Source organism: Carassius gibelio, chromosome A16 (genome assembly GCF_023724105.1).
Source record: "Carassius gibelio isolate Cgi1373 ecotype wild population from Czech Republic chromosome A16, carGib1.2-hapl.c, whole genome shotgun sequence".
NCBI classification, from domain to species: Eukaryota; Metazoa; Chordata; class Actinopteri; order Cypriniformes; family Cyprinidae; genus Carassius; species Carassius gibelio.
Window position 1 is genome coordinate 11,493,958 of NC_068386.1, and position 14,468 is coordinate 11,508,425.

At 36.3% G+C, this 14,468-nt stretch overlaps 1 protein-coding gene across 9 annotated transcripts in view; it reads left to right on the forward strand.

Annotated features, from left to right (window-relative positions):
- The first annotated feature begins 646 nt into the window (after positions 1 to 646).
- LOC128030614 (myocyte-specific enhancer factor 2D homolog) overlaps positions 647 to 14,468 on the forward strand; it is a 66,286-nt gene continuing 52,464 nt past the window's right edge. For 4 of the 9 annotated variants that reach the window (XM_052618376.1, XM_052618380.1, XM_052618381.1 and 1 more), the window contains exon 1: positions 648 to 882. The gene's annotated coding sequence lies outside the window, so the exon portion shown is untranslated. Of the gene's footprint in view, positions 883 to 14,468 lie in introns of all 9 variants that reach the window. The other 5 variants (XM_052618374.1, XM_052618377.1, XM_052618384.1 and 2 more) reach the window with 3 other exon arrangements.

Here is a 14,468-nt window from a genome sequence, read left to right on the forward strand (position 1 = left end):
TTTTTCTCTGTATGCATCACCACCATTCCCTCTGTAAACACCATATTCCTCCACGTAAAGTAGGGCTCTCCATGCTTTTATTGGATTGAGCAAAACTGTACTACCATGAACCATTAAGTTAGCCAGGTCAAACACTGTTTTTAATATTTTGCCCAAAATAGGCTGTTTTTTATATCAAATATTTCCTCGTGGTTAAGCGAGTTACGAATAAAAGACATGAATGAAATTCTACTTATGATTGATTGACGTATTATGTGTTTTGAAAAAACGTACTTGCTGACGTATCCTACTGAACCCTGCACATCTGATCTGATAAATAATACAACGTTTTTATTATAGCGCGCGAGTGCAATACAACACCATGCTTAAAGGTTAACTTTCAGGACATTTATATATTAAAAGTATTTCAAATATAAAATACAATTGCGTGTAATTATTACATTCCAGTTCTCACATGTAAACACGGAGGGGAATTTTACAGGATCTTTTCACTAAAGATGGGGAGGCGGATGAATACATCAGCGTGATCTCTTCCTATTGCATATCAGCCCCGCCCACATTTCTGCTTCTACGCAGAAGTGACCATACTTTAACTCTATTGGACGAAACAAGCAAAGCTCATCTCTGATTGGCCATATTATTTGTCAATCATAATGCATTGCCAGTCATGGTGGATAGGACACTTTGTACATGGAGGCTTTTGACTGTACGGGCTAAATAATAACCCTAAACAGGGGTTAAGGATTTCAGATGTAATTACTGATATCTGCTCGGTGTTTTTTATATTCTTGCCTGGGTTGAGCTTTATTACACTTCTTTCACGTATCGGACCGTAAGAAACCTGGTGTTTATCGCACAGATGTGGATCTTGTAGCTGCTCCGGTAAGTCGTTCGTCCAGTCTAACGTTAGCTGAAGCTCTTACAGTGGCGAATTATTGCCATCACCTCTCTGAATTTATTTTAAAAAAAATATTAAAATGAAGGCTAGTTCGCTTCAGTAAGCAAACATACACTGGTCATTTGTTGTATGTGTCTTTTTATTGCATCAAAGGGTGTAAGAGTCGCGACTGTAATCGAAGCTAGTGAGATACGGAGGTTCAGACTAGGCTTTTAATAACCAATTGGTGACAAGGGCATAAGATATAACCCATCACAATTGCGGTACTTTTAAAATAATTATCTACCTTAAAGTTAGTGTATTATTGTAAATCGTGACTCAATGGGCTGATATAAACGCTGTTCATTGTTGTGGTGCTTCTGACGAGCTGTCAGATTTAGTCGATGTCTGAAATGTCAACATGATTTTGATGCCGTCACACACTTCGGCTCACTGCGTATCGCGCTACAGCACAGCATGTGTTATGAGGTATAACATGTTATGTGTTAATTACCGATACTGTGTATTTTGAAGGGTGTTTGTGTGGAGTAGTCTGAATGTTATTTTTTTTTAGCACTCAAGCCACTTATGACTCAAGTTTGGTTGATCCTGCTCATGGACTCTAAACAAAAGTTTGGTTTAACCTACGCAGTTCTGCGACACCACCCTCTCTCTTTCTGTTATGCAATAACAACATGTGTTTTTGGTGTATTCGTACTCTTAAAAAATTTATTTGTGCACATTTGCTGGCTCTAAAGTAAACTTTTGATGCCAAGGACAGCCAAACACGATGATCCCCCTTGCAAAGAAACCCTCTTCCTGATATATCAATCAAAATAATAATTATGATATTATGGATACGAGTAACTGTTAAATACTTTGTAAAACAAAATAATTGCCTTTTATTATAATAATAATTTTAGCATTGTGCTAAAGACAAAAGATTCAGTATTATTATGAAAATATTTCATTTGCACTGATTCATTTTTTTTTCTATAAAATTGAAATTGTGTCATTCATAGGAATCATTAATGAAATATTCATTATTGAGCTTATGATATAATGTCATATAATGGCAGTTTTGGTACATTTAACAACAATAATAATTTATTGCATTTATAATTTTTTTGGTCATTGAAATCCTATCTGACCTCCTGAAGGTCCTCGGAGCACAGTTTGAAAACCCCTGTCCTAAGGCATTTAGAGAAGAAATGTAATTTTAACAAGTTGTAAAAGTGTGACTTTAGTCTCTCATAAATATGTTAGTTTGAAGTTTCCACTGGCTGAGTTGTAAGTGTGAAGTGCGTCTGTCCTAGATGCTTTGCTGTGTAATGTGTGTGTGTGTGTGTGTACAAAGCTTTTGATTGGTTTCTTCAGAATTCCAGCTCTTATTATAGGCTGAATCTCATAATGAGCTGAATGTTGAGGTCATGCAGAGAGGTACTGTGCTGTCATGATTCCCAGCAGGGTGGCAGCTCTGTACCTCCAAAACCTCCCACCTGGGGTATCAAAAACTGTCAGAGAGAAAAGATTATTTCACACATTATAAACCTACCACTGCTGTTTTGAAATTCTTAAAAAAAAAAAGTTTTCAGAAAATAACTAGCATCCTGCAAACAATCACATTCATTTTGTGAAAAAGCGCTGTTTGCTGTTGGGAAGTTTGTTGCATGGAAATGATTAAGCGGATGCAGTTCAGAAAATGCTTTTGTTGTGACTGAACGTGAAACCCATTGAAGCAGGTCAGGATGCTGCAAAACATGACAGAACAAAAATAGTGTTATGTCTTCATCCTGATCATCTATAGTGATGTTTTCATCACCATGAAGTCAAAATAATGACTGTTCATCCAGGGTTTCTTATCTGGTTTTCCACATAAACAGATTTATGACCATGCTACCACTGTTTTTATTAGATGCCTATCTGGCTGTCTTGTATTTGATGTGTGGATTTTATTACATGTGCTCTCACATGTGTCAAAGGTCTTCTGTCGCCTGTAAAGCAGGTCTTCACTTTGTTCTCATTGTGAAATTTGTGAAATATCCTCTGGTCAAATGTTTAATCCATTTTCCATTTACAAAAATGCTTGCTGTGGACTTTACCCAGACATCCATCTGTGGTCCACAGGTTTCTTTTATTTTTTTTATTTATTTTTTGGTCAAATACGGGTGAGTTTAAAGGAATAGCTCACATACAATTTCTGTCATTTACTCCCATTCATGTTGTTCCAAACCTTTATGACTGAAATACATAAATGAAGGAATACAAATGAAGATACAAAAACAACACTGGACCCCATTGACTTTAACTGTATAAAGAAAAAAGAAAAAACACAACACTGGCACATCATATGCATCTTCTTTTGTGTTATGGACAACATACAAGTTTGGAACGACATGAAGGAGTGTAAATGGTGACAGAAGACATTTATTACAAAACACTTTCTGCACTCAGTAATTATTTTGTCCTTGATCAGTGGCATGTGATATTGGCCAGCATCTGATTGGAAACAAATCTACTTTAAGGTCATAGTGCTGCTGATTAAATTACGTTTTATGAGGAGGAGGGGGGGGCTTCCCTTCACTTTCCAATTCAAAATGGCTTCAGTGTCCTTACTGGCTGTGCGGTTGGTGGAGTAGGGCACGCTGAAGGGCTGAAACCCTCCTTCCCTGTGTTAATCTCTCCCCCAGCAAGCTCTTAATTGAGCCGTCATCAGCTGATCTAGGGGTTAAACATCAATTAATGTAATGAGCAGTATGAAAGAAACCACTGAAGATGAGGGCAACCTTTTTCTGCTGGAGAGGAGACGAGACTGGCCGGGCTTTAGGGGTTTTGACAAGCAGTCAGAGTTTCATGTTTTTAAAATGAGCTTTTGGAATGTTTAGGCTTTTAAATTGTGCTTTGGTATCTCAGACTTGAGAGGAAGCTGATGCGTGTTCCTTTTTTTATTTCAATAAACATTTAAACGTAAAATGTTTTTTTTTCTGGTTAACAAGTCAGCTGTGTGAATACGTGTGTATATGCGCACACCCACACACAAACTACACACATGCACACTATATATATATATATATATATATATATATATATATATATATATATATATATATATATATATATATATATATACTGCACATATTAAATGTGATTTTTTTTAAACATGAAAATAAATAAATCCATCAATAAATAAAGTGCTTTTATATATATTTATATACTTAAGTTAATCTATATATTTGCTTGAATGTGAATAATAAAAGGTATCAAGCCAATAGTTATATATTTTAACAAGTCACAAAATTAATATCTAGTTTTCATACTTAACATTATAATATTGTGATGCCTAAATTCACGTGTAGCATTTAAAATTAGTTATTTTTTATTATAATTTATAATTTGATTTGATTTTAAATCAAATTTACAGTTAAAAATAAATGTATAATTTATTTGTTATCGGCCATGACGTGAAAATAATTATTTGCCGGAATTTTGACATCAGTGCATCACTAAATAAAAACAACATGACGTTTCGTGACAACTCTTCAGGTAGTTTTATTTAATGTAATAATGATTATTAATGACGGTTATTACAAAATGCTTATAAATTAGTGAATAAGTTTATATGAAATTCTAATTTTTTAGTTTATTCTTTTAGTATTTTTGTTGAGACCTCATCCAAGTTCCAGTGTCCTTCAGACGGCATGAATTTGCAAGACTGACTTGGAAGGTTAAAGGTTTCTGGACTAGATTTTGAAGTCCAAACAAGGTCTAGAGAACAGTGTGGTTACCTCAGGGCTGAAGTACCGGTGTCATCTTACTGAGGAGAGAGCAGCTGTATCCCTTATAAAGACCACCACTCATGCATTCACACAAACATATGGGTTAAAAAGACAGACCACCATTCTTGCTCTTACTGCTTGAAGAGCCCCCAAGTTTAACCTTTAGTGTCTCTTTAACGCATATGTGAATATCATATTTCTGTATCATATTTTCTGTTTCCATTTCACCGCATGAGAAGTAATTGGAGCACAAATGCTTTCACAGTATTCTTAACCACACCATAGAACACACCATTTTTTTCTTTTTGTAGTAAGACATAAGCATAAATAATTGGTTCTCATGTGAACATCTTTTAATCGTTTTATCATGCCAAACACTGAATGCATTATTAGGTAAATGACGAAATTGCTGCCTTTTATGCTGGTTAACACGCGGATGCTTGATTAATGAATGCAGGCAGCTCAGACATCTGTCACGCTTAGACATTTTCACGTAGTCGCCACAAAAACTGATTTCCATATCGTGAATCAGGCTTATTCAGTTCAGCTCAAAATATGCCATCATCAGTAGTGCTGAATTCCTTAAAATCCCCCCCGAGCTAAAATGATGTGTGGTGACCTCATTCCAGGCGTGCGGTGAAAATGAAAACAAATGAGAACCTGAAAAATCTAATTCTGTTTATTTTTAGTTTTGGAGTAATCTATGCATTATAAGTTAGCTTCTAAATATGGTGAATGGCTTCTCCTTTCTGTGTGCATATGTGTGGGTTTTGTGGCTCTTGTATGATGGTGGTGTTCAGTCATCAATTTATCCAGATTATGTTTTTTTCCCCTTCTGTATTTCCTGCTGAATGTAAGTGTTAGTGGATGAGAAATCCACTTGCATAAAACCAACAGCCATGACCTAAATGCTGTTTTGATATTCACATACAATATATTTATCTCATGAAGATCCTTTTTTTTTTTTTGTTTACTGAATACATTGCTGTCCTTAAAGTGATAGTTCACCTGAAAAATTGTCATTATTTGCTCACCCTCATGTTGTTCCAAACCTGTATGACTTTCTTTCTTCTGTAGAACACAATAGAAGATATTTTGCCCATACATTTGAAGTCAACAAAGTCCAATGTTCTTGACTTTCATTGCATGGACAAAAAACAATAATATGTTTTTTCCCCAAATAGCTTCTAATTTACCCATCAGCTCTCTGTCACTGTCTGACTCTGTGTGCTTTTTCCTTCCAGAACAAAGCAGAGAACTCACTGTCATCTTGTCAGGTCTCGTCTAGTGTAACCTGTGCATACCCAACACAGATATCTCTCTTGGGAACACGCACAAAGTCATTTACTGCAACCTTGTACCTGATTCTGCAGCGGGATGTAGGAGAAGATAGAATAAGATCCTAATGATTTCAATCCCATGTTCTTATAAAGACAGAGATAACAGGAACTCTTCCTCTGTTCTTCCTGTCAGTAACTGGCTTACTAATGATATATGACCTAACATAGAGATTAGCTCGACTGAAAATGAAAATTCTGTCATCATATACTCCTCCTCATTTCATTCAAAACCTGTATGCTTTTTATTCTTCTATGGAACACAAAAGAAGTTATTTTGAAGAATGTTGATAACCAAACAGTTTTGGTTGACTTCCACTGTATGGACAAAATAAAATAAAAAAGCTTTTTCTCAGAATATCTTCCTTTGTGTTATTTTGAAGAAAGAACATCATACAGGTTTGGAACAAAATGAGGGGAGTAAACAATGACATTATTTTCTTTTTTTTTTTCTTTTTTTTGGGTGGAGTTATCCCGTTAACTCACACTCATTTTGCATTTAGTAAAAATGTATGTCCATACAAATCGTTGTAAATTTTTGTGCAGTTCTAACAAATCTAATTAACAGCACAATCTGGAGCAGCATTGTGGATCATTTAACATATGAGTTCAGTCCTTACTGAATGATATTCAACTTTTTATATATTATTCATATTCATAGGTCTTTTGCTTCAGCATTAATGGCCTGTATTGTGCAGTTCTTGGTAAACACTGCCTTTAACCTGCAGCAAATGAATGGAATGCAAAATGCTTTTAAAAATAAGCACACAAAGACGGCACAATCGCACAACCTAGCGTTGCATGTGTCGGATAATAGACGGACTAATGGGGTAACAGTGGTTTGAGAGAAAGGGTTGGCCATTACTCCCGCAAAGCTAAAACCAAGCACTGAAGCCAAGTGTCGAAACTGTGCACTCCTTCATCTCTCATTTCTCTCATTCTCCCTTATTGTAGTTTGGGGCTAAGCACTTTAATTTTAGACAGACTAATGGGAAAGTGTTCCATACCACCCTTATTTCTTAAAACTACCATAGTATCTTACGTCATCATCAACAAATGGCAAAAGGAGCGAGATCAATGTACGAACAACAAATCGTAAGAAATTAACCTGTGGGTAAAAGTTTTCAATAATTGCTGGAATCAGATCATTAATATACAATGGCGAATAGAATATTCCAAGAAATTTTTATTTTTTGTGTTTGACGAAAATTTTACCAGCTGTTTTTACTGAAGCCGTACTACTGGACCTTGACCTTTCGTCCAGCAACGTTAATTGGACAACAATCATTGTCCGCATTTTATCGCCATCGTGGATTAAAGACAACAAAGCAGTTTGTTTACAGCACCAACTAATGGTCAAATCTGAAAATATTTATTCACTCTCGTAACTTTGTAATTTAGTTTACATTTGAGTACAGTTCAATATAGATGGTGTGCATATGGCCTCGGAAATTGCTGCTTGCAGCTGTATTTCTTGTTATTCTGCTATTTTACTTGCTGCTGTCTCGTTCTCTCATGGGGCGCTGCAGTTCTATGGCGGTACAGCTGTGGTTCTTGTCTAGGGCCATCTGCACACATTGTCTCCTTCGCTTTTGAGGCTTAGTATGGCCGATCTCCGCCATATTTTAATGGAAGATTGCTGGCTGGCCTCTTCTCCTCACAGGAGATGCAGGCAGCAGTATGGAGAGCTGGGAAATATGCCAGAGCGGGAGGAGGGACAGGGAGAAAAAAAATCCCCTCTTCCTACTTCCAATGTGACACACTTGGTGTGCGTGTGTATGAGTGTTTGTGAGTGTTTACTCATGTGAATATGCACGCTACTCTGAGATGGCGCTCTGAAAGCAATTGTGCACTTGGAACAACAAGGCCCTGTTGGCCAATCAGATCCAGCAATTGGATATTATTTGTAGAGGTCTATAAAATAGTAGTTTTTTTTTTTTTGGTGAGTTGGATTTAATTGATTAATGAAATATGTATTTTTCTTAGTTGTCTCTCTCTTTTGTCTTGCACACATGCTTACACGAGACTGTTTACACCTCGTTTCCATGATCTGTCTTCAGCAAGGATTTTGCAAATCTTAACCACTACATGCTTTCTTCTTGGGATTACAGCCAATGTTTATATTATTCAGATGCTACATAAGCACTCCTACAGTCCATCTTGAGGGCAGCAGGCAGCACTTTTCTTTTTTTCTTCTCCTTCTTCTGCTTTGCAAGTCTTTATCAAGTGCTTTACCAGAATGTTACAGATCTCTTAAAAAGGCTAGATTTCGTAGATGTATGTCTCGTGTTGTCTGTTTACTTTGTTTGGGTTTTTAAATATTTAAATATAAACGTTTTAGGACATTTGACTTAGAGCTGTGTTCTGTTATCATTATCGACAGTTGGCAATAAAAAATTGACAACAAAATATTTTAGTCGTTGAATAGTCATTTGATCTCATATGACCTAATATAAGATCCTGCCATAACGCTGTTTGACCAGTGTTATGCTGTGGCGCAAGAATGTAATTCTGCCCCCCGAGGAAGAAGTCCAATAAAAGACGACACAGCACTTCAGAGAGCAAATGCAGCCAAACACTCCACTTAAAAAAAAAAAAAAAAGGTTCATTTTCCAACTCCCCTAGAGTTAAACAGTTGTGCTTTAACATTTTCGAATCCATTCAGCCGATCTCCGGGTCTCACGGTAGAACTTTCAACTTAGCTTACTATAGATCATTGAATCTAATTAGTCCGTTAGCATCTCGTTTAAAAATGACCAAAATTTTTCTATATTTTTCCTACTTAAAACTTGACAGTTCTGTAGATACACAGTGTACTAAGACCGACGGAAATTGAAAAGTTGCGATTTTCAATAATATTCAAGGAACTTTGCTGTGTACCATGGATGCAACAGACGCAGTGATATTACGCAGCGCCTGAAAATGGTCCCCAGCTAGTTTGTGTAGTTGCAGCAATTTGTGGTATCAGCCATGTATTCCATATTGATGCATACTAGAGCTGAAACAACGAATCGATTTAATCGATTAAAATCGATTATTAAAATAGTTGTCAACTAATTTAGTAATCGATTCGTCGCTAAATAAATTTTATTTGCCATAAGCGGCTCATTTCGTGCATATTTCAAATCTGCGGTGACCAAAGTGTGGCAGTAATGAGCCACCGGAGGTTTTACTCAGCCAGTACAGCAGGTGAAGTAGCGAATAGCCAATAGCTGGCCTCGTTTTATGTCACGTGCTTCCCGAACAGCGTCTCTGCAGCATTCAGCGGGAAGTGGGAGTATTTTACTTTGAGCCTTCAAAATGAAGAGTAACCTGTAAACTCTGCACTACTGAACTGTTTAAGGGGCCGTTCACATATCGTGTCTTTTGCGTGCTCAAGTTCGTTATTTCCTATGTAGGTGCGCAGTATGCACTCTCATAATGGAAGCGACACGGTCGGGACACGCACGCGGTGCGATGCGCCCGTTTTTCCAGGCGCGTCCACACTGCATCCATTTATCCTTTGCTGAAATTTCCGGGTCTTCATGGAGAGGGCACGTCATGGTTGCTTAGAAAAGGCAGACGCCTAAGGGGCGCTTCTACCCGAGCGCTTTGGAAAGAAGGAGAAAGCGGCGCGACTAGCGTTTTCCACGCGTTTTTAGGTGCGATATGTGAACGGCCCCTAAGAATTTTATTTGTGCAGATTCTCCAGTACAAGGTTGTTTGCAAATGTTTAGTCGTAAAAGCTGATAACATTGCTTTTTAACAGTTAACATTTAAAGCTTTACAAACACGTTATGTGATCAGTTTGTCATTTACTAGTTCATAATTCAGACTTGCAGCCTAATTATGACTGAATGAGAGAGGTAAATGTTTGAGTATATTTAAAATGCACTTCTTTTCTAAGTATTCACTGCTCTTTTTCACACAGCAGGTTTTTTGTGTGTGTCCCAATTTTTTTTTTCTGGACAACCTTCTGATGGATTTTACTTTAAATTGTGAGTTCCATTCAGGTTTCATGCCATTGGCACTTTTTTTCGAAGGATTGTTTACAATTTCACAGCATAAGCTATAAAGCTTTTTCCCAGTAAATAATAAAATACAATGCACTGCAATTTTATTCTGTTTTATCCTTATACTTCGTGAAAATATGTTCTCAAAGATTCCTTAAGCTTTGTTTGGGATGTTAAACTACTTTAGGAGCTCTAAGGACTGCCATGGTGAAAACAATATTTGAAATCTTGTGAATTTTGCTAGAGTATGGGTCAGTGTTTTGATTGCAGAAGAGTTCGACAAAGGATTACTAACATAATAAAACAACTCCAGGTATATTTTTGATGAGGATATGACAATGCAAAATGGTTAAAATCTCTTAAAAATCTATGCTGAATGATAAAGACCCTTTATTAATAATTTACTTGGGGAAAAAATGGAAAAAACTAAAATATAAGTACATAAACCGATTAATCGATTAATCATAAAAATAATCGACAGATTAATCGATTATCAAAATAATCGTTAGTTGCAGCCCTAATGCATACCTAGCAAAACATAGCCTGTTTGCCTCTGCTCTGGTACATTTTTACTTTTTATTTTCTTGCCTGATTATAAGGACCAAATTACATTTTAAAGAAAACAAAAACAGTTTTCAGTTATTGAATAAAAAATATAAAATCCTTCACAAGGCTGGCATGTCAGACCCACATGACTCTGTTGCCATCTGAATATTTTGCTTTCTGCACACACAGTGAAAAAAAATTATGAGGTCATCAAAGACTCGGACAGAACAAGGAGACTTACTGAGGAAACTGAGGAGAAACGGGGAGTCCGTTATCAAAAATAAATAACCTGCAGTGGAGGAAGGGTTTATCACAGTTTCTGTGTGGTACTAACAGGTGTGCCTATATGTGTGTGTGTGATTCGGAGTGTAAAAAAATCTGGATGAGGACGGGCTGTGTTGGGGGTTGAGGGGATGTACAGGGTTAAAGAGATTGTGCCCTTCCCACCTGTAGCCTGTCACCTGTTGCCTATTGAAACGTCAGCTGTTTCTGTGAAGTCTCTGTGTGTGTGTGTGTGTGTGTGTGTGTGTGTGTGTGTGTGTGTGTGTGTGTGTTTGAGAGAGAGTGAGTTCCTTTGAGTGTTTGGATGGTAGAACCTGTGTTTGTGTGTGGGGTCCACTTCTTTCATTAAATACCTTTTGAGAATTAAGTTTTTTTTAACACCAGAGACCCATCACACCTCACCCTCCAGAAAATTGTAAAGAGAAGACATCACCTCTTACTGACATCTGATGACTCTTTGTCAAAGTAAAGGCCCTGATGTTTATTCATGTCCTTGACTATCTTAGACTATGATCAACCTGGCACGTGGAAAGCTGCAGTGAAATCATCTAAGCATTCACGATCTATCGGTACTATATTAGTTATCAGCTAGTATTAGCGAATATGTAGATTTATTGTTAACTGGAAGTAGTTTTGCATTTACCTTTTCCATCATCGAATGCTCACTTAAAGTTAATTTTAAAAACAGTATTAATTTAATTTAAAGCAAATGTCAATGAATATCAATTTTCATGCTATATACATTATAATTTTGTGGTGCCTCAATTCATTTGTAGACCGGAAATGCGTTCTTTACAGAAAATGCTTGTTTCAATGTTAAAATTGGGAAGTATTCTGTTATCATATGGCAGTAGTATACTAAAGATATAATGCATTTTATGTGGTTAGTTAACATAATTTATTCAGTTCAGTTCAGCAGACACATCAAATGTTTTAGGCAGCAATAACAACTTGTGGTCCTATTAACTAATATAATAATACTATTGCAATATTAAAGATAGTATTTGACAGTTTTGTAGGTTTATATGTTGATCCAAAGTTGTGATATGAATAAATATATAAAAAATAGAGGCAGAAAAACGGTGTGTTTGGATTGATGCGTTTGCAAACAAATTTACATTAACACCTTCATTAAATGTGGTTCGATTTGTTCCCAGGTCACTGTCAAATTTCAGAAATGAGATCAGAGAGAATTCAGGTTTAAGGGATAGTTCACCCAAAAATTTACATTTACTCACCCTCAAGCCATCCTAGGTGTATATGACATTCTTCTTTCAGATGAATACAGTTTCAGTTATTCCGTTATTTCCATATCACCTTTCCTAAAAAAAGGACAATCAGAAAAGGATTCCCATACCAGGAACAGCTGTATACATGTGGCCTTTTAACCAACCAGACCAAATAACAGAACAAGCACTGTTCTAATACTGTAAAATACCGTATTTTTTGGACTATAAGTCACACCTGAGTATAAGTCGCACCAGTCCAAAAATACGTCATGATGAGGAAAAAAACATATATAAGTCGCACTGGACTATAAGTTGCATTCATTTAGAACCAAGAACCAAGAGAAAAAAATTACCATCTACTGCCGCGAGACGGCGCTATATGATTTCAGTGAGAGGCTACTGGAGCACTGAGCAGCATAGAGCGCCCTCTCGCGGCTGAAGATGGTAATGTTTTCTCTTGGTTCATTTCTCTCGGTTCATGTCAAATTAATTTTGATAAATAAGTCGCACTGACTATAAGTCGCAGGACCAGACAAACTATGAAAAAAGTGCGACTTATAGTCTGGAAAATACGGTACTTGAGTTGATGTCTGCAGACGAATATTACTGTTAAAAACTTCTTCCAGAAGTACTTTAACATTTTCAGATGTCCATCAGTGAAAAATCATCCAACAATCCATCCAGCTGAAGAATAAACATGCTGTTCTCCTGCACTGAAATAAAAGAAATGTGCTTAAAAAAAATCTTTCATCCCGTTGTAATCTCTAAAAACGCTCTGTTATTCAGAGAAACATTGTATCTCCCGTCCTAGACAGACAGTCGCAGCTAAAGGGTAAAGGTCAAGAGGAGCTAACAGAAACGCAACCTGTTTGTCTTTGCCTAAGCCCCTTCAGCTGCCACTCGAGAAGTCAGTGCCGCAATCTGAAATCATTTCCTCTGACCCTTCAAACAACTCTTGAGCAGGCACAAGCCAGAGCTTGTGTTAAACCATGACTTATTCCAGATCAGTGAACGTAATCAGAGTTCAGTCTAGATATTCACAGAAAATAAACACAAAAACGTAAAGCAATATAGACAGTATTTTGGAATAAAACTTAAATTTTAAAAACCGCATTTAATGAAGAAAAATCTAGCAGTCTTGTGTAAAATCCAATGACACAATCCTTGGATGTTGTCAATGCACTGCTATTCAGGTTCTAAGGGTTTTTTAGCAAGTTTACTATGGGGTTGCTAGGGGTCTATTTACTGGAACTCATCAAAAGAGCCCACACTCAATTCTCTATAGCCCCATTTACGCCTGGTATTAAAGGGATCGTTCACCCAAAAAATGAAAAATTACCCCATGATTTACTCACCCTCAAGCCATCCTAGTTGTAAATGAATTTCTTCAATCGGAGTTATTTTAAATAATGTCCAGGCTAATCCATGCTTTATAATGGGTTTTAACCGTGATATTCGTCTGTAGACATCAACTCAAGTATTTTAAATAGAACAGTGTTTGTTCTGTTATTTGGTCTGTTTGGTTAAAAGGCCACATGTATGCAGCTGTTCCTGCTATGGGAATCCTTTTCTGACTGTATGTTTTCTGGGAAAGGGGATATGAAAAGATGTGATGGAGTAACTGAAGTTTTCTCTGCCCACACCTCATATGTGGAACTAAGAAATCCTGGAAAATCAAAACCTCTTCCCAATTTTATGGTTACACTGTGCTGTTTTTGTATATGATGGTGCACAAATAGGGGAAACGAAACAAATCTTTGCTCATATCCTGTGTAAAATCTTTATGTTCATATTCTGAAGAATTTTAAATTAGTTTGGAAAGTCAGAGTCAGATATCATTCTCCATACACAATTTTATTAAAAAAAGTTAACATTAGGGGTGTAACAGTACACAAACATGACGGTTCAGTACATCAAGGGGAAAACAACATTTATTTTTAGAATTGCTCTTTCTTTAGATAAACTCAGTTACGATTAAAAATTTCTAAGGGATAAAAATCTAACTTGGTTTATTCTCTAAGTGAGCCCTTTTTGCATTAGACCTACTATAAGGTTACAGTTAACAACAGAGCCCAAACTCAAATGTAATCACTTATATAATATTTAAATAACAAGTAAGTAATTAAGTAACTTAGTACAGTATGAAACTTTTTTTTTTTTAAAGAAATTAATAGTTTTATTCAGCTGCGGCATATTAAATTGGTTAAAAGTGACAGTAAAGACATTTTATGTTACAAAAGATTTCTATTTCATATAAATACTGTTCTTTTGAATTTTCTGTTCTGTCAAAGAATCATTTTGTTTCCACAAAAATGTTATCTAATAATAAGTGTAATAATAAACACTGAGTATTCATCCCAAAGAAGGAGGCGGGAACCGGCGCACAATCCAAATGACATTTTAATAATTCCAAATAAACACAAAACAGC